Genomic DNA, 22002 nt, shown 5'->3' on the forward strand with positions numbered 1-22002 from the left:
ATGCAACGTAACCAGACTGACATCTCGGCACCTTTGCCATATAATAGAACATAATCACAGGAGTGACATCCTATCAATTGTGGCATATTGTTTGTCAGACACAATTCACAGGAACCACCCACACTCACAAAGCAGGGCTTACACAAAGGCATGAACATCAGGAGGTGGGGATCAGGGGCTACCTTAGAATCTATTCACAACACTATTCAAGGAGTTCACAGATTGATAACTTCAGATATTGAGTCTTCTCTAAACTTCTTTGAGCAAAAAGAAATTGTGATGTCACCATTTTTAATTTTTATAGAGAGAAATGTTAAGATTAACAACTTTTGAAATTAAAGAAACTGGCCAAGATTGTATAACTAGCCAATAAGCTGAGTAGGAAACTGTATCCAGGTCTATTATTGACCACCCAACTTTGTCCCCCAAGTGCATGAAATGATAGAAGATTTTAAAAGAATATTAAAGAGTGAACCAGTAACTTGCTTCCAAATTCTGCTCAGGGAATCTGGATGTATTTAAGTGAATTCAGTGATTGACATGCTAGACTTCATCACTTCTATGTGGGTGCATCTTTGTGAGCAGATGACAGGAATTCCACAGAAAAACAAAACAAAACTTTCATAATCAAAACTACAAAGCACAAAAGGAAATGATCAGCCATGAGCAAATGTCAGGTGATTCCACAAATAGCAGAATTATTAGAACTTGAGAAAATAAAACAGTTTGAAAGAATATAAAAAATGTATATCTTAGGAATAAAGGATAAGTCTCACAACTTGATAAAGAATATCTACAAAAAAGATACAGCTAATATCATAATGTGAGAAACTAGATGCCTTTTCTCTAAGATTAGTTACAAACTAAGGATGTCCTCTCACCACTTCTATTTACCACTGTACTGAAAGTCCTACTTAGTTCACTAAGACAAGGAAAGGAAATAAAAAAGCATACAAATTAGGAAGGAAGACATGAAACTGACTTTGTTTTCAGATGGTATGGTTGTCAATGTGGAAAATCCCCTCAAATCAACAACAAACATTCTAGAACTAATAAGTGAGTATAGCAAGGTCACAGGACACAAATAACTATACAAAAGTCAACTGATTTCCTATATACCAGAAATGAACAACTGGGATTTGAAATTCAACAATCAATACCGTTTACAATAGTACCAAAAAAAAAAAAAACGAACCACTTAGGTATAAACCTGACAAAATATGTACAGAATTTATATGTGGAAAACTCTAAAACTCTGATGAAAGAAATCCAAGAAAATCTAAATAGATATTCTGTATTCATGGATTGGAAGACTCAGTAGTGTTAAGATATTAATTCTTCCTAACTTAATCTATAGATTCATTGAAATTCCAATCAATATTTTGCAATCATTGAGAAACTAATTCTAAAATTTACATGGAAAAGTAGAAAACCTAGAATAGCCAATGTAATACTGAAGAATAAGAAGTATAAGAAGGAAGGGGAGGAGAAGAAAGTTGGAGGAATCACAATACCCAATTTCTAGATTTCCTATAAATCTACAATAATTAAGACAGCATGGTTTTGGCAAAAGAATAGACATATAGATCAATGAAACAGATTTGAGCGCCCAGAAATAGACCTGCACAAATATAGTCACTGATCTTTGACAAAGAAGTAAATGCAGTTAAATGGAGAAAGGACAGTATTCTCAAAAATGGTTCTTGAACAATTGGACATCCATATGCAAGACTTTACACATTTCATGAAATTAACTCAAAATGAATCATAGACCTAGATGTAGAACATAAAAGTATAAAAGTTCTGGACAATAACAAAGGAAAACATCTAGATGTCCTTGGGTTTCATGATAAATTTTTTAGATACACCAAAAGGATGATTTGTGAAAGAAAAAGTTGATACATTGAACTTTATTAAAATTAAAAACTTCTGCTTTGGGAAAGATACTGTTAAGAGAATCAAAAGAAAAACCATAGACTGGGAGAAAATATTTGCAAAACACATATTTGAAAAAGAACTTGCATCCAAAATATAAAAAGAACTTTTAAAATTCAAAAATAAGAATACAAACAACCCAATTAAAGCATGTTCAAAAGATGTGAACACATCTCCGAAGATAATATGTAGGTGGCAAATAAGTGCATTAAAAGAGTTCAATATCATTTGTCACTTGGGGTTTACAAATTAAATCCCAAGTAGTAACAAGATACTACTAGATGGCTATTAGGATGACTAAGATCCAGATAACTAACAATACAAATTGCTGGCAAGGATGTGGAGTAACAGGAATGCTCCTTCATTGGTGATGGGAATGCAAACTAGTACAGCCCTTTGGAAGACAGTTTGACAGTTTTTTACAAAGCTAAACATAGCCTTACCATATGATCTAGCAATTGCACCTCTAGGTACAGGCAGACCTTGTTTAATTGTGCTTTATTTTATTATGCTTCACAGATATTGCTTTTTTTTTAACAAATTGAAGCATCTTTTTTTTTTTTTTTTTTTTTTTTACAAATTGAAGGCAACCCCACATTAAGCAAGCAATATCAGCACCATTTTTCCAACTGCATTTGCTCATTTTGGGTCTCTGTGTCACATTTTGATAATTCTTGCAATATTTCAAACTTTTTCATTATCATTATATTTGTTATGGTGATCTGTGATCAGTGATCTTTGATGTTCCTATTGTAGTCGTTTTGAGGCACCACAAGCTGTGCCCATATAAGACGGCAAACTTAATTGATAAATGTCATGTGTGTTCCGACTGCTCCGCCAACCAAGTGTTCCCCCATCTCTCCCCCTCTCTGAGACACAATATTAAAATTAGGCCAGTTAATAACTCTACAATGGCCTCTAAGTGTTCAAGCAAAAAGAACAGTCACACGTCTTTCACTTTAGATCAAAAGCTAGAAATGATACAGCTTGGTGAGTAGGGCATGCTGAAATTTGAGATAGGTCAAAAGTTAGGTCTCTTGTGCCAAATAGTTAGCCAAGTTGTGAATGCAAACGAAAAAATCTTGAAGAAGTGAAAAGTGCTACTGCAGGGAACACACGGATAAGAAAGTGAAATGGCCTTATTGCTGATATGGAGAAAGTTTGAGGGGTCTGGATAGAAGATCAAACAGCCACAGCATTCCCTTAAGGCAAAGCCTTATCCGGAGAAAAGCCCTAACTCTCTTCAATTCTATAGAGGCTGACTGAGGTGAGAACGTTATAGAGGAAAAGTTTGAAGCTAACAGAGGTTGGTTCATGAGGTTTAAGGAAAGAAGTCGTCACTGTAACCTCAAAGTGCAAGGTGAAGTAGCAAGTGCTGATGCAGAAGCTGCAGCGAGTTATTCAGAAAATCTAGCTAAGATGATTAATGAAGGTGATTACACTAACCAACAGATTTTCCATGTAGACCAACAGTCTTTTATTGGAAGAAGATGCCATCTAGGACTTTCATAGCTAGAGGTGAGACGTCAATGCCTGGCTTCAAATCTTCAAAGGACAGGCTGACTCTCTTGTTAGGGGTTAATGCAGCTACTGACTTTAAGTTGATGTCAAAGCTCATTCACCATTCTGAAAATCCTAGAGCCCTTCAGAATTATGTTAAACTACTCTGCCTGTTCTCTATCAGTGGAACAACAAAGCTTGCATGACAGCACATCTGTTTACAACATGGTTTACTTAATATTTTAAACTCACTGTTAAGACCTACTGCCCAGAAAAAAACATTCCTTTCAAAATATTACTACTTATTGACAATGTGCCTCGTCACCTAAGAGCCCTGGTGGAGATGTACAATGAAATTCATGCTATTTTCATGCCTGCTAACACAACGTCATGGATCAAGGAGTAATTTTGACTTCTAAGTCTTATCATTTAAGAAATTCATTTTGTAAGGCTGTAGCTGCCATAAATAGTGATTCCTCTAATGGACCTGGGCAAAGTAAACTCAGGAAAAGAGCCATCATTCTAGATGCCATTAACAACATTTGTGATTCATGGGAAAAGGCCAAACAGGAGTTTAACAGGAGTTTGGAAGAAGTTAATTCCAACCCCGAGGGGCTCAAAACTTCTGTGGAGGAGATAACTGCAGATGTGGTGGAAATAGCAAGAAAACCAGAAGTAGAAGTGGAGCCTGAAGATGTGACTGAACTGCTGCAATCTCGTGACAAAATTTTAATTGATGAGGAGCTGCTTCTTTTGGGTGAGCAAAGAAAATAGTTTCTTGAGATGGAAGCTACTCCTGGTCATGATGCTGTGAAGACTGTTGAAATGATCACAAAGGATTTAGAATATTTCATAAACTTATTTGCTAAAGCAGCAACAGGGTTTGAGAGGATTGACCCCAATTTTAAAAGAAGTTCTACTGTGGGTAAAATGTTATCAAACAGCATTGCATGCTATAGAGAAATCATTCGTGAAAGGAAGAGTCAATCGATGTGGCAAACTTTTTTTGGTCTTATTTTTAAAAATTTCCACAGCCACCTCTACCTTCAGCAGTCACCACCCTGATCAGTCATCAGCCATCAACATCAAGGCGAGATGCTCCACCAGCAAAAACATTACAGCTCACTGAAGACACAGACGATGGTTAGCATTATTTAGCAATAAAGTATTTTTAAATTCAGGTGTGTAAATTGGTGGGGTTTTTTTTTTTTAGATGATGTTATTGCACACAATAGACTACAGTATATTGTAAGTATAACTTTTATATGCACTGGGAAACCAAAAAATCATGTAACTCTATTTATTGAGATATTCACTTTACTGCGGTAGTCTGGAACTGAACCTTCAATATCTCCCAGGTATGCCTGTATTTACCTGATTGATTTGAAAACTTATGTCTACACAAAAAACCACACACAAATATTTGTAGCAACTTTATTCTCAATCACAAAAAAATTGGAAGGAACTAAAATGTCCTTTAATAGGTTAATGGATAAACAAACAACGGAATGTTATTCAACTATTATAAAAATGAGCTCTTAAGCCAAGAAGAGACTTGATGAACCTTCAATGCATGTTGATAAATGAAAGAAGCTAGTCTGAAAGGGCTACATACTGTATGGTTCTACTTATAGGACATTCTGGGAGAGACAATACTATAGCAATAGTAAAGAGATCAGTGGTTCGCAGGGGTTTGCGGGTGGTGGTGGGGGTGTGTGTACGTGGAGAGGGTTGAATCGATGGAGCACTCATGAGTTTGTGTGTGTGTGTGTGTGTGTGTGTGTGTGTGTGTGTGTGAAGAGGTAGAGGTTTATTGAAATACAAACATTCGAGAACATATAAGATAGAAAATGACCACAACATGTACAGACATTTGCTGCAAGAGGACTTCTGAAGTATTTACCCACTGCCTAGGCTACCCATGTGCTATCACATGATTTCCTGGTTAAATTCAAGTAGGATGGGGAGGGGGAGGGGACAGAGCGGCCCTGGCCAATGGCTGCCATGTGACCTCAGGGCTGCACCATCAGGTGAGCTCCTCTTGGCCCAGGGCCCCGTTCTGGGGGCACCTGCTGGCACTCCCACCCTCGGACTTTCAGGCTGAGTCCCTGCTGTTGCTCTTGAGGGCAGCGAGGGCTTGCTGGTACTCATGAGTTTTATAATGTTCTCTTAGTCTACGTGAGCTACTGAAATAAACTACCACAGATTGTGTGGCTGAAACAACAGATATTTATTTTCTCATAGTTCTGGAGGCTGACTGCCCAGCAGAACCTTGGGGGGTAGGGAAGCTATCTGAGGACAAAGAAACCATCTGCAACCCAAGGAGACAGCTCTAACCAAAAACTGAACCCTCCCAGAACTTGATCTTGGACTGGATCTGGAACCAGCATCCAGAATAATGAGAAAACAAATTTTTATCGCATAAGCTATCCGGTCTGTGGAATTTTGTTATGGCAGCCTGAGCTGACTAAGACAAGAGTGGCAAACTACTCTGTGTGATATTGTACCAGTAACTGTGGATACATGACACTATGTGTTTGTCAATTTCCACAGAACTTTCAGCACAAAGAATGACTCAATGTATGCAAATTAATAAAAACCAACTTAGGAGTTTGGGGGATCCCAGAAGAGAATGCAGAATGTGACAAGACAATCTAACTGTATTAATAATGTATGCAACAACCTCCTTAAGAAAGTGGAAGGAAAAGAAGCTGACCTAAGTAACTTTGGAAACGACTTAAGTCTGTAAAATTAAAGGCAAAAAAATGATACATGAACATTTGTACTTTCCTAAGGGAGAATTTAACTTACCATTGGTGGCGCGCACACTTTTCCTTCTTTCTTATATTTCTGCAGTTACTAGGTAAGGAAAATATTTATTAAAGGGACAAGGATTTGAAGATATGTATGTAAAAGAATACATATATTCAATCTTTACTTGTTTCTACAATCATCCAAGTCAACAAATCATTTTTGAGCTAATTCTAATTAATGGGAACTCTTAGAAAGTCAAAACAACTAAAAATCCCTTATCTCAAAAGGTAGAGTTCTGTCAGAAGACACATATTGATATTATAGCATGCTAAATTCTTTTTTTTTTTTTTATTTTTTGCTGTACGCGGGCCTCTCACTGTTGTGGCCTCTCCCGTTGTGGAGCACAGGCTCCGGACGCACAGGCTCAGCGGCCATGGCTCACAGGCCCAGTCACTCCGTGGCATGTGGGATCTTCCCGGACCGGGGCACGAACCCATGTCCCCTGCATCGGCAGGCGGACTCTCAACCACTGTGCCACCAGGGAAGCCCCCTTTTTTTTTTTTTGTTGACTGCACCGTGCGGCATGCGGGATCTTATCTCCCCAACCAGGGATCGAACCCTTGGCCCCTGCAGTGGAACTATGAAGTCCTAACCACTGGACCGCCAGGGAATTCCCCATGATAAATTCTAAGGTAAAGAAATGTAACGTAATTTAAGAACTTATACAAGGGCCACTTAACTCAGACTGTAGTTAGAAATGTGATCATTATTTTTCACAAACCCTTCGGGGGGAGGAGTGCAAAGAACTTCACCTGGTTATAACATTAAAGCAGACATATGACAAAGGAAATTACAAAGTTTTTAATCTAAGCAAATCACTTGGATTTGAAGTAAGCTTTCCTTTTCTTCACAGCTGTGCCAATTTGGTGATTATGACTTGAGAGCCTTCTGGTCAGGTCACAAATTCATTATTGATGAAAGTGTGTGCTCAGACTGAAGAGCAGAGCAGGTGGAATGGTACCCACTTTCCTTCCCAACGGCCAATGAAGAGAGCATCTTCCATTCTTGCCACACTCGTTTCCTACCTGAATCTCCAAATACCAATGAACCAGCTAAACCAGAGAGGAAATGTGTTTGCACTGTTTGGTGAGTGAAATTCTGTAATTGTCTTGTCCTCAAATGCTCAGAATTAAGTAACTAGGTCGATATATCTTCAAATCTAATTGACTGAACAATGCAGTTTACTATTATAACATTGCTTCAATATAGTTATTCTACCATTCTTGACCATCAATAACTAAGTGGATTTTTAAACTATTTTTAAATATAAAATAATAACGAAACCATAGAAGATGATCATGGGTATGAGTCTGATCCTAGCTAGCTGCACTTGAAGGCACGGTTGTCATTTCCTCACCACAGTGTGTGACACTTTTATTTAGTTTTAAAACTGTAGACGGAGCCACTGATTAAAAACAGGATGTGGGTAAACAGTTATGCGTAGGACTTGCTGGACTAGACATGAGCTAAGATAGTGGTTCTGAAACAGCATCTTCAGACCAGTGCTGGCTTGCTGTGTAAGAATCACCTGAGAAACTTGTTAGGATGCAAATTCCCAGGCACCAGATCCCAAAGAGTCTGTCAAATAGGTCTGGGCGGGGTCCAGGAATCTTCCTTTTAAACGAGCTCCTCAAGAGATTCTCATACAGATAGCCAAGGAACCACACTTTGAGAAACACAAGAAGCTTACAAGTTCTCTGCCAGCTCTGGTCATGTTAAAGGGCTAGACTGAGTGATAAAGAGAGAAGTATAAGAAAAAATTATGAGAAATCTAAAAAATATTAAAAGTGTCTTTAGAAAAAAGCTACCTCCTAGGAATTTCCTGTTTGATTTCCCATCAGGGCTGTGTGAAATCTTTACCCTTTCCAGCCTCTATTACCCCTCATTTTCAGTGAGTGACACTAACCCTTACTCCACTGCAGTGGAAGTCTTCTGAAAGGAGTTTCCTTAATTCCCTTCCCCCATTGACTTCTGTCTCTCTTTCCCTTTGCCCCTGTTTCAGAGATAAGGTACTGACTGAAGCGAATTCATGTTTTTCCCTTCCCTCACATCTTTTTTACTTACCCACGGATTTCTTCCATTAGGCCTATAAATGTTTTCTATTTTTCCTTATTCTGAATTTAACCAGTTGGACCTGCTTTTCCAACATGAAGTAAAAAGAAGATCACATCTCTTCAATATTTAATTTCATGAGCCCACAATCTGCTCAGCTTTGCAGGAGGAGATTTTCATTCATGGTTCCTGTTCTGCCTTCTTTCCTAAATTCCCTGAGAATCGAGGGTCCTTAATTGGTGGTGCTTCCAAACTTCCTGAAAAGAGAAATGGAGAATTTGAAATGCCACTAGTGGGCCCAGGTTCCGTTACTGTTCTGCTGCTGTCACAAAATGTTGTTACCGAAATCCTGCCCTGTAGAGTTCAAGGCACTGACACCATTCCTTCTCCTGAGCCTTCAAGAGCTTGGTATTGGAAAGAAGCCAGTCTAGGTCATCTGGTATTTAATGCAGCCAAAAGAATGTGAGCTCCCAAGATGGCAGTTGTTTTAGCTTTCATTCACGTGCTCCATTTTTTGTCTTCAAGACCCCTTTCGTAATGGGATGGCTGAATTGGAAGGAGCTGTGGTCTAATTTTCAAAATGGAGCAACCCCTCTTTGCATGCCTAGCAAGGTTCAGATATGGAGCAAAACCCACCAGTTGAGACTGATCCTTCCCTTGTGGTGAAATCTCTTTGTGAGCTTTTCCTGTTAGTGGACCTCATTAAAGACAATCTCAGTTTATCAGAGGTCTTAAGTAGTTAATTTTAGAGTCTAGAGAGAGGAACCAGTATTTCTTTTCTGGCTTCTTGATTCTCCTCCAATGGTGTCCAACTTCACATACCAAGGGCAGCCATTGTTTGCTGATGAAGGGTCCTGTTTTATTTTTACACCTGGGATGGTAGGTTGCTACTTGTGTTACAACTAGCTAATTAAAGAGCCATTCTAGTGATTCTTCCCTTATTAACAAAATCATTCTTCAGGATAACTTGCAGTCTCCACTTCCAGGCTTAGAGAAATTTGTCGTAATTTTATATGCCTTAAATATATGTGTATATATATGTGATATGTGTGTATATATATATATACACACACACATGCATATGTATACATCTGTATATATGCATCTTGACTGATTTCTTCTTGCATCTGTTGCTGTATCTTTTTCCTTCTGTTAACAGCTAATCTTGGAAAAGTGTCATTGACAGCCTTCTAAAGAACAGTGTTATGTTTTTTTTAAAATTAAACTTTATTTTCCTCAACCTCTTTGTAACATTTGATATCTGTGATCACACCCTTTCCTTTATGAAATACTCTGCTCCTGCCTTCTTGATTATTCCTTTTCTGATTCCTCTTTCAGCCACTTAAACGGAGCCATTCCTTAGGTTCTCTCCTCTCTATACTCTTTTCCTTGGGGTCCTCATCTTCTGTTACAACTTCAAATATCACTGCTGTATACCTCAGCCATTTTCCCAGACCAGAATTCCTTGCTGTTAATCTAACCCTCTGACCTTATCTTTCCTTGTCTCTCCTACATATCCTGTATTTTAATTGTATTGAATGAACAAACTTTTCTGTCTCTATGACTACAGAGATTAGAGAGAATGCATAAATGAGTGGTGTGGGCCAGGGAAAGACGGATCATTTTGTAACAGACACTCAACCTCAGTGTCAGGACAACAGGGAAAGGTGGGCACTCAGGAGGTTATGGCCAGGAAGCCAGCTGCTACTCAGCTCCAGTGAATTGTTTTTCAGGTTTTGTTTCCTTCCGTCCCTCCTTCTTTCCTTCCTTCCCTCCTTCCTTCCTTCCTTCCTCCCTCCCTCGCTTCCGCTTCCTTTTCTTTCTTTCTTTTGAAAGATTGTATTTAAATACTTAAGAGACTTAAAATCTGTCACTGAATTTGCAGGCCAGTAATAATGAGTTCCTTCCCTTTTTCTGTCATCGGAGTTGGCACATGAACCAACTCCGGGTAGAAAGATATATTGAACTTACAAGTGGTATATAGCCAGGCAAATACTGAGTTGACGTTCACTGCTTTTAGCAAAATCTTTGGATTTTAATACATGATCATGTTTGCAGTATCTATGCTAATTTTACAATTCGAGATTGTAAATCCACATGCTTTACTTTTGTGCAATTGGAGGTTTTTGATTGTTGCTATTTTAAGGGGAAGAATTTCACATTCAAAATGGTCCAGAAGACATTTATTGATGTTTCTGCCTTAAAAACAAAAAACTTAAAAATGTTGTGTATGCATCACTAAGCATGGGACAGACAAAAATTTGGCAGTCATTTTAAAATAAGAACAGATACTACACTTGATCTTAGCCTAAAGGCCAAGAAGCGATGGCAGTCATTTTAGAAAGGCAACAGAAATATGTGTGCCCTTTGGGTTTATTTTGGAAACAAAAAAGAATTTGAAAATGTCAGGTTTACAAGAGCAGAATCCCCTCGCGGGGTGCCAGAACAGGGAACGTGCTTAGCAGGAATCAAGCATGGGTCATTGGCAGTACTCAAATGAGAATGTACATGAGCATAGCTGCCTGGCAGTGACAAAACAATTTTTGTGCTGTTATTAAATCAAATTGAAAACGTTCAGTTAACTCCTCTTCACTTCCTCAGAGGTATTTTTGTCAAAACTTTGGTGAGTTTTCTTATAGGCATTTGTCTGGGCATTGATATATTAAATTGTGGTTTAAAATATATGTGTATATATATATATATATATATATAATTTATATATTAAATTGTACTTTTTAATATCTAAAAAGCCAAAAACGTTTATTATACTTATATAAACTGAATTATACCATATATAATGCTCAGCAACTTGATGTTTTAAATTTCATTAGAGTCCTCTTATTTCTGTAAAATTTACAATCAAGTTTTTTAATATCTAAAGTTAATTATGTTACCTTGAAATGTTTTCTTGTAATTAGCATTTTAACTATCTTAATGAGTCCCTTGCTTATGCTAATGATTTCCTGATTTTCTTCTTCCTTGTCTATGTTAGTTACAGATATCCAGTCACTCCACTCCCACCCCATCCTCCTTATCCTATTTGAGGTTTAAGATTACCCAAAACTTTCTAGTACTGGTTATGGTCCTGACTCTTAACTGAACCATTTTCCTCATTGTAGCCTGTTGGTCTATCAAGGTAATACTAGCTTTAGGGTTGAAGTGAGGAATGTCTGCTCTTTTTCTATTCTCCCAGAGAGTTTCTGAAAGGTTGGCATGGTCTGGTCCTTGAAGGCTTGGTAGAACTCACCTGTAAAATCACCTAGGTCTACTATTTACTTTGCACAAAAACTTTAAAATTTTGATTTGATTTTTGTACTAATTTTAGGATAATTCTGTTTCTTCTTGAGACAATTTTAATAGTTTATGTATTTCTAGAACTCTGTTCATTTTGTGTAACTTTTCAGAGACTTTAGCATAATATTTTTCATAGTATCATTTTATTTTCTTTTTAATCTCCACTGACTTTCTGGTTATGTTACCTTTTAAAAATCCTAATTTTTTTGTCTCTTTTCATTTTCCTTCTTCAATCTTGGCAGAGCCTTGTCTATTTTATTAGTCTTTAGAAATAAACTTTTACCTTTGTTGAATTTATTGTATTTTTGGTTTTGATTTTATTAACTTTTGCTCTTTTAAAATTTTCTCCTTCCTACTACTTTCTGCAAATTTAGTCTACTGTTCTATTTCTAATTTCTCATGATGGATTTGTATTTTCTAAAGTAATAATTGAAGGCTATAGATTTCTTTCTGATGACTAGCTTGGATGCATCCCACAGGTTTTGACAAATATTTGATATATGTATTTTTTTATTGTTGTTTGGTGCTAAATATTTTAAGTTTGCATTATTACTTATTTTATAAATGAGATATATAGAATTGTGTTTTATATTTCCAAATGTATGGGATGCTTTATTTAACTTTTCATTATTTATTTCTTAATTAATTATAACGCAAATAATATGGTTTGCATCATGCATTGTGTTTAACATGAGCTGAGATTTTCTTTAGCTTTTTACATGGTCAAGTTTTTCTTGCTCCACGTTTATTGGAGCAGATGTGTATTCTGTAGTTTCTGGCTGTAGAATTATATATAATTTACCTTTCTGTGCATGGACAATGAGAAAGGTGTTTGAAAGTCTTCCACTTCAGGTTAGATTAGTCAGTTTCTCATGTTTAAATGATATTTTGCTTTATGTATTCTGAAGCTATTTTATTAGATGTATAAAAATTTAGAATTATTATATCTTTCTGATGACTGGCTACTTTCAGCACTTTGTAGCGATGTCTTTGTCCCTATAGCACTTCGTATTAAAGTCCATATTTCTAATATTAATATATATATTTCAGGATTTTTAATTGTTGTTCTGATTTGCCAGGTGTATCATTTTCCATGCTTTCCATGTGTTTGGATCTTTATTTAGTTATTTAAACATCTTTATTGGAGTGTAATTGCTTTACAATGGTGTGTTAGTTTCTGCTTTATAACAAAGCGAATCAGCTATACATACACATATATCCCCATATATACTCTCTCTTGTGTCTCCCTGCCACCCTCCCTATCCCACCCCTCTAGGTGGTCACAAAACACCTAGCTGATCTCCCTGTGCTATGTGGCTGCTTCCCACTAGCTATCTATTTTACATTTAGTAGTGTATATATCTCCACGCCACTCTCTCACTTCATCCCATCTTACCCTTCCCCCTCCCCATGTCCTCAAGTCCATTCTCTACATCTGTGTCTTTATTCCTGTCCTGCCCTCTAGGTTCTTCAGAACATTTTTTTTTTAAGATTCCATATATATATATGTGTTAGTGTATGGTATTTGTTTTTGTCTTTCTGACTTACTTCACTCTGTATAACAGACTCTAGGTCCTTCCACCTCACTACAAATAACTCCGTTTCTTTTTATGGCTGAGTAATATTCCATTGTATACGTGTGCCAAATCTTCTTTATCCATTCATCTGTCAATGGACACTTAGGTTGCTTCCATGTCCTGGCTATTGTAAATAATGTTGCAGTGAACACTGTGGTACATGACTCTTTTTGAATTATGGTTTTCTCAGGGTATATGCCCAGTAGTGGGATTGCTGGGTCATATGGTAGTTCTATTTTTAGTTTTCTAAGGAACCTCCATACGGTTCTCCATATGGCTGTATCAATTTACATTCCCACCAACAGTGCAAGAGGGTTCCCTTTTCTCCACACCCTCTCCAGCATTTATTGTTTGTAGATGTTTTGATGATGGCCATTCTGACTGCTGTGAGGTGATTCCTCATTGTAGCTTTGATTTGCATTTCTCTAATGATAAGTTATGTTAAGCATCATTTCAGGTGTTTGTTGGCAATCTGCATTTCTTCTTTGAATAAATGTCTGTTTAGGTCTTCTGCCCATTTTTGGATTGGGTGGTTTGTTTTTTTGATATTGAGCTGCATGAGCTGCTTATAGATTTTGGAGATTAATCCTCTGTCAGTTGCTTCATTTGCAAATGTTTTCTCCCATTCTGAGGGTTGTCTTTCAACTTGTTTATGGTTTCATTTCCTGTGCAAAAGCTTTTAAATTTCATTAGGTCCCATTTGTTTATTTTTGTTTTTATTTCCATTTCTCTAGGAGGTGGGTCAAAAAGGATCTTGCTGAGATTTATGTCATAGAGTGTTCTGCCTATGTTTTCCTCTAAGAGTTTTATAGTGTCTGACCTTACATTTAGGTCTTTAATCCATTTTGAGTTTATTTTTGTATATGGTGTTAGGGATTGTTCTAATTTCATTCTTTTACATGTAGCTGTCCAGTTTTCCCAGCACTACTTATTGAAGAGGCTGTCTTTTCTCCACTGTATATTCTTGCCTCCTTTATCAAAGATAAGGTGACCATATGTGCATGGGTTTATCTCTGGGCTTTCTATCCTGTTCCATTGATCTATATTTCTGTTCTTGGGCCACTACCATAGTGTCTTGATTACTGTAGCTTTATAGTAGAATCTGAAGTCAGGGAGCCTGATTCCTCCAGCTCCATTTTTCTTTCTCAAGATGGCTTTGGCTATTCGGGGTCTTTTGTGTTTCCATACAAATTGTGAAATTTTTTGTTCTAGTTCTGTGAAAAATGCCAGTGGTAGTTGGATAGGGATTGCATTCAATCTGTAGATTGCTTTGGGTAGTATAGTCATTTTCACAATGTTGACTCTTCCAATCCAAGAACATGGTATATCTCTCCATCAGTTGGTATCATGCTTAATTTCTTTCATCAGTGTCTTATAGTTTTCTGCATACAGGTCTTTTGTCTCCTTAGGTAGGTTTATTCCTAGGTATTTTATTCTTTTTGTTGCAATAGTAAATGGGAGTGTTTCCTTAATTTCTCTTTCAGATTTTTCATCATTAGTGTATAGGAATGCAAGATATTTCTGTGCATTAATTTTATATCCTGCTACTTTACCACATTCATTGATTAACTCTAGTAGTTTTCTGGTAGCATCTTTAGGATTCTCTATGTATAGTATCATGTCATCTGCAAAGTGATAGCTTTACTTCTTCTTTTCTGATTTGGATTCCTTTTATTTCTTTTTCTTCTCTGAATGCTGTGGCTAGGACTTCCAAGACTATGTTGAATAATAGCGGTGAGAGTGGGCAACCTTGTTTTGTTCCTGATTTTAGTGGAAGTGTTTTCAGTTTTTCACCATTGAGAATGGCTGTGGGTTTGTCATATATGGCCTTTATTATGTTGAGGTAAGTTCCCTCTATGCCTGCTTTCTGGAGAGTTTTTGTCACAAATGGGTGTTGAATTTTTTCAAAAGTTTTCCTGCATCTATTGAGATGATCATATGGTTTTTATCCTTCAATTTGTTAATATGGTTTATCCAATTGCCTGATTTGCATATATTGAAGAATCTTTGCATTCCTGGGATAAACCCCACTTGATCATGGTGTATGATCCTTTTAATGTGTTGCTGGATTCTGTTTGCTAGTATTTTGTTGAGAATTTTTTCATCTATGTTCATCAGTGATATTAGCCTATAGTTTTCTTTTTTTGTTACATCTTTGTCTGGTTTTGGCAACAGGGTGATGGTGGCCTCATAGAATGTGTTTGTGTTCCTCCCTCTGCTACATTTTGGAAAAGTTTGAGAAGGTTAGGTGTTAGCTCTCCTCTAAATGTTTAATAGAATTCACCTGTGAACTCATCGTGTCCTGCACTTTTGTTTGTTGGAAGATTTTTAATCACAGTCCAATTTCAGTGCTTGTGATTGGTCTGTTTATATTTTCTATTTCTTCCTGATTCAGTCTCGGAAGGTTGTGCTTTTCTAAGAATTTGTCCATTTCTTCCAGGTTGTCCATTTTATTGGCATAGAGTTGCTTGTAGTAATCTCTCATGATCCTTTTTATCTCTGCAGGGTCAGTTGTTACTTCTCCTTTTTCATTTCTAATTCTATTGATTTGAGTCTTCTCCCTTTTTTTCTTGATGAGTCTGGCTAATGGTTTATCAATTTTATTTATCTTCTCAAAGAACCAGCTTTTAGTTTTATTGATCTTTGCTATTGTTTACTTCATTTCTTTTTCATTTATTTCTGATCTGATTTTTATGATTTCTTTCCTTCTGCTAACTTTGGGGTTTTTTTGTTCTTCTTTCTCTAATTGCTTTAGGTGCAATGTTAGGTTGTTTATTCGAGATGTTTCCTGTTTCTTAAGGTAGGATTGTATTGCTATAAACTTCCCTCTTAGAACTGTTTTTGCTGCATCCCATATGTTTTGGGTCGTCATGTCTCCATTGTCATTTGTTTCTAGGTATTTTTTAATTTCCTCTTTGATTTCTTCAGTGATCACTTCGTTATTAAGTAGTGTATTGTTTAGCCTCCATGTGTTTGTATTTTTTACAGATCTTTTCCTGTAATTGATATCTACTCTCATAGAGTTGTGGTCGGAAAACATACTTGATACAATTTCAATTTTCTTAAATTTACCAAGGCTTGTTTTGTGACCCAAGATATGATCTATCCTGGAGAATGTTCCATTAGCACTTGAGAAAAATGTGTATTCTGTTGTTTTTGGATGGAATGTCCTACAAATATCAATTAAGTCCATCTTGTTTAATGTATCATTTAAAGCTTGTGTTTCCTTATTTATTTTCATTTTGGATGATCTGTCCATTGGTGAAAGTGGGGTGTTAAAGTCCCCTACTATGAATGTGTTATTGTCGATTTCCCCTTTTATGGCTGTTAGTATTTGCCTTATGTATTGTGGTGCTCCCATGTTGGGTGCATAAATATTTACAATTGTTATATCTTCTTCTTGGATCAATCCCTTGATCATTACGTAGTGTCCTTCTTCATCTCTTGTAATAATCTTTATTTTAAAGTCTATTTTGTCTGATATGAGAATGGCTACTCCAGCTTTCTTTTGATTTCCATTTGCATGGAATATCTTTTTCCATCCCCTCACTTTCAGTCTGTATGTGTCCCTAGGTCTGAAGTGGGTCTCTTGTAGACAGCATATATACAGGTCTTGTTTTTGTATCCATTCAGCCAGTCTATGTCTTTTGGTTGGAGCATTTAATCCATTTACATTTAAGGTAATTATCGATATGTATGTTCCTATTACCATTTTTAAAATTGTTTTGGGTTTGTTATTGTAGGTCTTTTCCTTCTCTTATGTTTCCTTCCTAGAGAAGTTCCTTTAGCATTTGTTGTAAAGCTGGTTTGGTGGTGCTGTATTCTCTTAGCTTTTGCTTGTCTGTCAATTTTTAATTTCTTTCTCGAATCTGAATGAGATCTTTGCTGAGTAGAGTAATATTGGTTGTAGGTTCTTCCCTTTCATCACTTTAAATATGTCTTGCCAGTCCCTTCTGGCTTGCAGAGTGTCTGCTGAAAGATCAGCCATTAACCTTTTGGGGATTCCCTTTTATGTTATTTGTTGTTTTTCCCTTGCTGCTTTTAATAATTTTTTGTATTTAATTTTTGATAATTTGATTAATATGTGTCTTGGCATATTTCTCCTTGGATTTATCCTGTATGGGACCCTATGCGCTTCCTGGACTTCATTGGCTATTTCCTTTCCCATATTACAGAAGTTTTCAACTATAATCTTCTCAAATATTTTCTCAGTCCCTTTCTTTTTCTCTTCTTCTTCTGGGACCCCTATAATTTGAATGATGGTGTGTTTAATGTTATCTCAGAGGTCTCTGAGACTGTCCTCAATTCTTTTCATTCTTTTTTCTTTATTCTGCTCCACAGTAGTTATTTCCAGTATTTTATCTTCCAGGTTACTTATCCGTTCTTCTGCCTTAGTTATTCTGCTATTGATTCCTTCTAGAGAATTTTAAATTTCTTTTTTGGTGTTGTTCATCATTGTTTGTTTGGTCTTTAATTATTCTAGGTCCTTGTAAAATGTTTCTTGTATTTTCTCCATTCTATTTCCAAGATTTTAGATCATCTTTACTATCATTACTCTGAATTCTTTCTCAGGTAAACTGCCTATTTCCTCTTCATTTGTTTGGTCTGTTGGGTTTTTACTTTGCTCCTTCATCTGCTTTGTGTTTCTCTGTCTTCTCATTTTGCTTAACTTACTGTGTGTGGGGTCTCCTTTTTGCAGGCTGTAGGTTCGTAGTTCCCATTGTTTTTGGTGTTTGCCCCAGTTGCTAATGTTGGTTCAGTGGGTTGTGTAGGCTCCCTGGTGGAGGGGACTGGTACCTGTGTTCTGGTGGATGAGGCTGGACCTTGTCTTTCTGGTGGGCAGGACTGCGTCCTGTGGTGTGTTTTGAGGTGTCCGTGACCTTATTATGATTTTAGGCAACCTCTCTTCTAATGGGTGGGGTTGTGTTCTTGTCTTGCTAGTTGTTTGGCATATGGTGTCCAGTACGGTAGTCTGTTGGTTGTTGCATGGAGCTGGGTCTTAGTGTTCAGATGGAGATCTCTGGGAGAGCTTTCGCCGTTTGATATTACATGGAACTAGGAGGTTTCTGGTGGACCAATGTTCTGAACTAGGCTCTCCCACCTCAGACGCACAGGACTGACACCCAGCTGGAGCACCAAGACCCTGTCAGCCACACAGTATGAACCAGGAACTAATCCAGGTCTGTGGATTTCAGTAGTAAAAAGCAGTCAAAAATTTCTGGCTTCATGGAGTTTATACATTTCCTTACAATCTGGAAGGGAAAATCCTTCTGGACAGGGAATATCCTTGTTTCTTTAGTGCGTATTACAATGCCTGGTCCATCACAGAAACTCAATGTGTAATCGGGAAGAACAAATCTGACTCCATACTGGGTCAGTTTCTTTTACTTTTAGTTTAACCTTTGTATTTGTTTGCTTTTGCTTAGTCATATTAGCTCAAGCAGTCATGAAACCTAGCAGGACCCTGTGGGGCCCTCTCAAGTACAAATCCTTCCTGTGTCCCTCATTTCTCATTTGTAGGAAATAGGCTTCATTCAGCTTCCTAGACCTTCCCTGAGTTCCAAAGGGCTTAGATCTTTATGTTTTAAATGTCTCTTTTGAACAGGATATAGCTCAATTTTAAAAAGCTTGTCCTTAAAAAGTCTAATTTTTAGTTGGAATATTTAGTTTCATTTTATTTATTTTGATAAATGAATTTTTTGTCCTAGTATTTTATATTGTGCTATTGATTTGCTTTTTCTGTGCTTCCTAAAATGCTCTTTTTTAAAATGAGTGGATTTTGTTTTTGTTTTTCCCTCTATTGGGTTGGGTTTGAGATTATACCTCCTATTTCTATACTCTTAATGGGCACACTTGAACTTGTACCTTGTGCACTTAATAACCTAGCAAGGCCTGAAGTTAATAAAAACAGTTAACCTCTCTTTTGAAGAAAGCAAGAATATTATCCATTAACTCTGATCATCCTTCTTTTCACTTGCATGCTATTATTTTCCAGTATTTGAATTCTAACTATACAAATTAAATATAATAAATATTATTTTATAAAGACAATATTTATGACCCTTATCGTGATTAATTCTTACTATTCCTTCTTGTTTCTCAGACAGTCCTGAGATCATTTTCTTCCTTCCAAATATTGATCCATTAGAAAATCCTTTAGTGAAAATCTAGTGGTGAATACTCTTTTTTGAATACAAAAAAAACTTTATTTCATATTTTATGAAATAAATATTTTATGGATTCATAATTATAGGCATGTAACAATTTTTCTCAACACCTTGAAGATTTTATTTTATGACTTTATTAATTTTTTGCCCTTGAGAAGTCTGCTATCAGTTTATTGTCCTTCCTAGGTTGTTTTTTTAAGTGGATAATTTTTATATATTCATTTTATATATAATAATCTACCTTTCTCACTGCAATATGTATAGGTGTTGATTTCTTTTGTTTATCTTGATTGACATATATTTTGCTTTCCGTATCTAGGACTTCTTATTTTTTATCAGTTCTGGGAATTTTTCAGCTATATCTCTTGAATATCACCTTGCCTTCATTCTCTCTATTTTTTCTCCTTCTTTATATTTAATTAGATGTATGTTGGATAATTCCATTCTATGCTTCTGTGTTTTAACCTCTATTTTGCATTTTGCCTCTCCTAGTTTCACTGTGTTTCCCTCTTGATTTCTTCACATTTAACTAATTCTGGATAATTTCTTCAGATTGTTCTTTTATCTGCATCAAATCTCCTATTTAATTCATTCACTGAAAGTTTAATTTCAATGCTTATATTCCATAAATGTTCTACTTGGTTTTTTTTCAAATTTTCATCATTACTTAGTACTCTTTTGTCCCTTGCTCATTTAAAAAAAAACAATTTTTCATTTTTAAAAATACCTAGTACATAGCTATTTTATATTCTGTATCTGATAGTTCCAATATCTGAAGACTTTGATGATACAATCTATTGTTTCCAGTGACTCTTACCCAGGGTGACTTGTTTCCTTGGTGTGTTCTTGGTCATTATAGCTCTTCATTGAATACCTTTTCAGAGTTCATAATCCTTTTAACTTTCAAGAGTGTAGGGTTGTAGTGCTTAATTTTCTTCTATTTCTTAGGGTACTATTAGATTTTTTTTGCTTGGTCTTATCCTTTTATTCATTTTTTAAAATTTTGTAGCTTTCATTTGAGGTTCCCATGTTGGAATCTTTATTTTTATTATTCCTGTTCCTGAATGAGGAAGTTAATGTGTACCTGCACTTTGATTAAGAGCAGTATGGACCAAGCACCCCTGGTCTGAGCTAGAGCCATGGACAGCTTCAGTTCAGGAATGTTGCCTCACAAGTCCTCATCAATTCAACAGAGTTTTCTGACCTTGTAGCACTTTTCCCTTCAGGGTGAGCAGGTGAACTAGTCAGAGGTCATATTGGGTTTCAGTAGAGCATCTTGGCTTACCATGGTCTTGAAAGTGATCATTCTGGATTTACTTCTGCTCAGTTACATTCATACTTAATTGCAAGTCTGGTTTTTGTTTCCCTTTTATTCTCCTCCTCCTCAGGTTACCTCCAGATGGTGGTTTGAGGTCAAATATCCCAGCTTCAGTGGTAGTTTCTCCTGTGCTATTTGCATGATGCTGGCTTTGACATTCTTAGGGCTCTACCATGAGTCTTCTGCAGAAGCCGTGCCCTTAATCCTCCTTATGTTATATAAAATGCCATCAGAAGAGTCTTTGAGTGATCCTCTGGCTTACTTTAAGATGCTTAAGTTTATAGCTGCCTCCTTCATTTTGGCCCATATTTTACTGAACTCAGTAGATTTCGCATGATCATTCCCCTTGATTTTTTTTTTTATTATGTTTGGTTGTATGGTAGCGCTTTTCTGAACTTATGAATGTAATGTTCCTCCCCATATAAAATTTTTTGGTACTTTTGGTAGATTTCAAGGAAAAGTATAGAATAGATATACCTTTAATTTGACATATTTTCCTGAAATTCCAAACTAAACAATTTTAGAAGAATGGGGCTAAATGCAAGGCCTGCTTCTTTTCAATACAAGCCTGCAGGATGGTCCTTTGATGTGGTTTGATATGAGATACCATCTAAGGAGGCCAACCCGAACAGCAAAGCAAGAGAAAGGTTTAAACACTATGAACTTCTTCCCAGAAAACATTTTTAGGAGACTCTCTTTCCCCCATGTTACTTCGATTATAAAGAGTGACACCTTGCATTTCTGTTTCTATCCACCAGAGTCTTACAGATATTTTGGGTCACAAAAATACTGTGGGAGCTTTTACTTATAGCCTCTCCTCTCCTTAGAACTTGGACAGTAGCTCACATGGAGACTGGGGTTTGAGCCAAAGGACAAATCCAAGCAAAATTAACCATCACCAACTGTAGCATTTTAACAGCACATAATCAGGTAGAAGTCTTTCCAGGAAGCTTCTCTGTCCTGCTATTATTGCAACTTGGTGTTCATAGGACCTGAGATACACCCAAGCATATTTGCATAGAGTTTATCATTTCTATTCAAAAATACTGTTGGGTAAAATTAAAATTTTAGTATTTATTTAATGCTTACTATGTATGCTATAGCACTCTTTAAACTCTACACATACATTATCTCATATTTACTGATCATAATCTGAGAGCCAGTTATATTATTATTCCCATTTTTCATATGAGGAGATTGTGGGTCATTAAGGTTTTATGTCTTACCCAAGGTACCCATAGCTAACAAAAAGTGACATTAATCCAGTTTTATAATGCCTAAGAGTTTGAGTTTGTAGTCGCATAGCTCTGGAATCAAATCCTGTCCCTGCTTTTTGCAAGCTTTG

General features: G+C 36.5%; 1 pseudogene; it reads right to left on the reverse strand.

Moving 5' to 3' along the window:
• Positions 1-10421: 10421 nt before the first annotated feature.
• On the reverse strand, positions 10422-10628 carry LOC117313058 (U2 spliceosomal RNA; annotated as a pseudogene).
• Positions 10629-22002: the final 11374 nt, after the last annotated feature.

This window comes from Tursiops truncatus, chromosome 7 (assembly GCF_011762595.2).
Source record: "Tursiops truncatus isolate mTurTru1 chromosome 7, mTurTru1.mat.Y, whole genome shotgun sequence".
NCBI classification, from domain to species: domain Eukaryota; kingdom Metazoa; phylum Chordata; class Mammalia; order Artiodactyla; family Delphinidae; genus Tursiops; species Tursiops truncatus.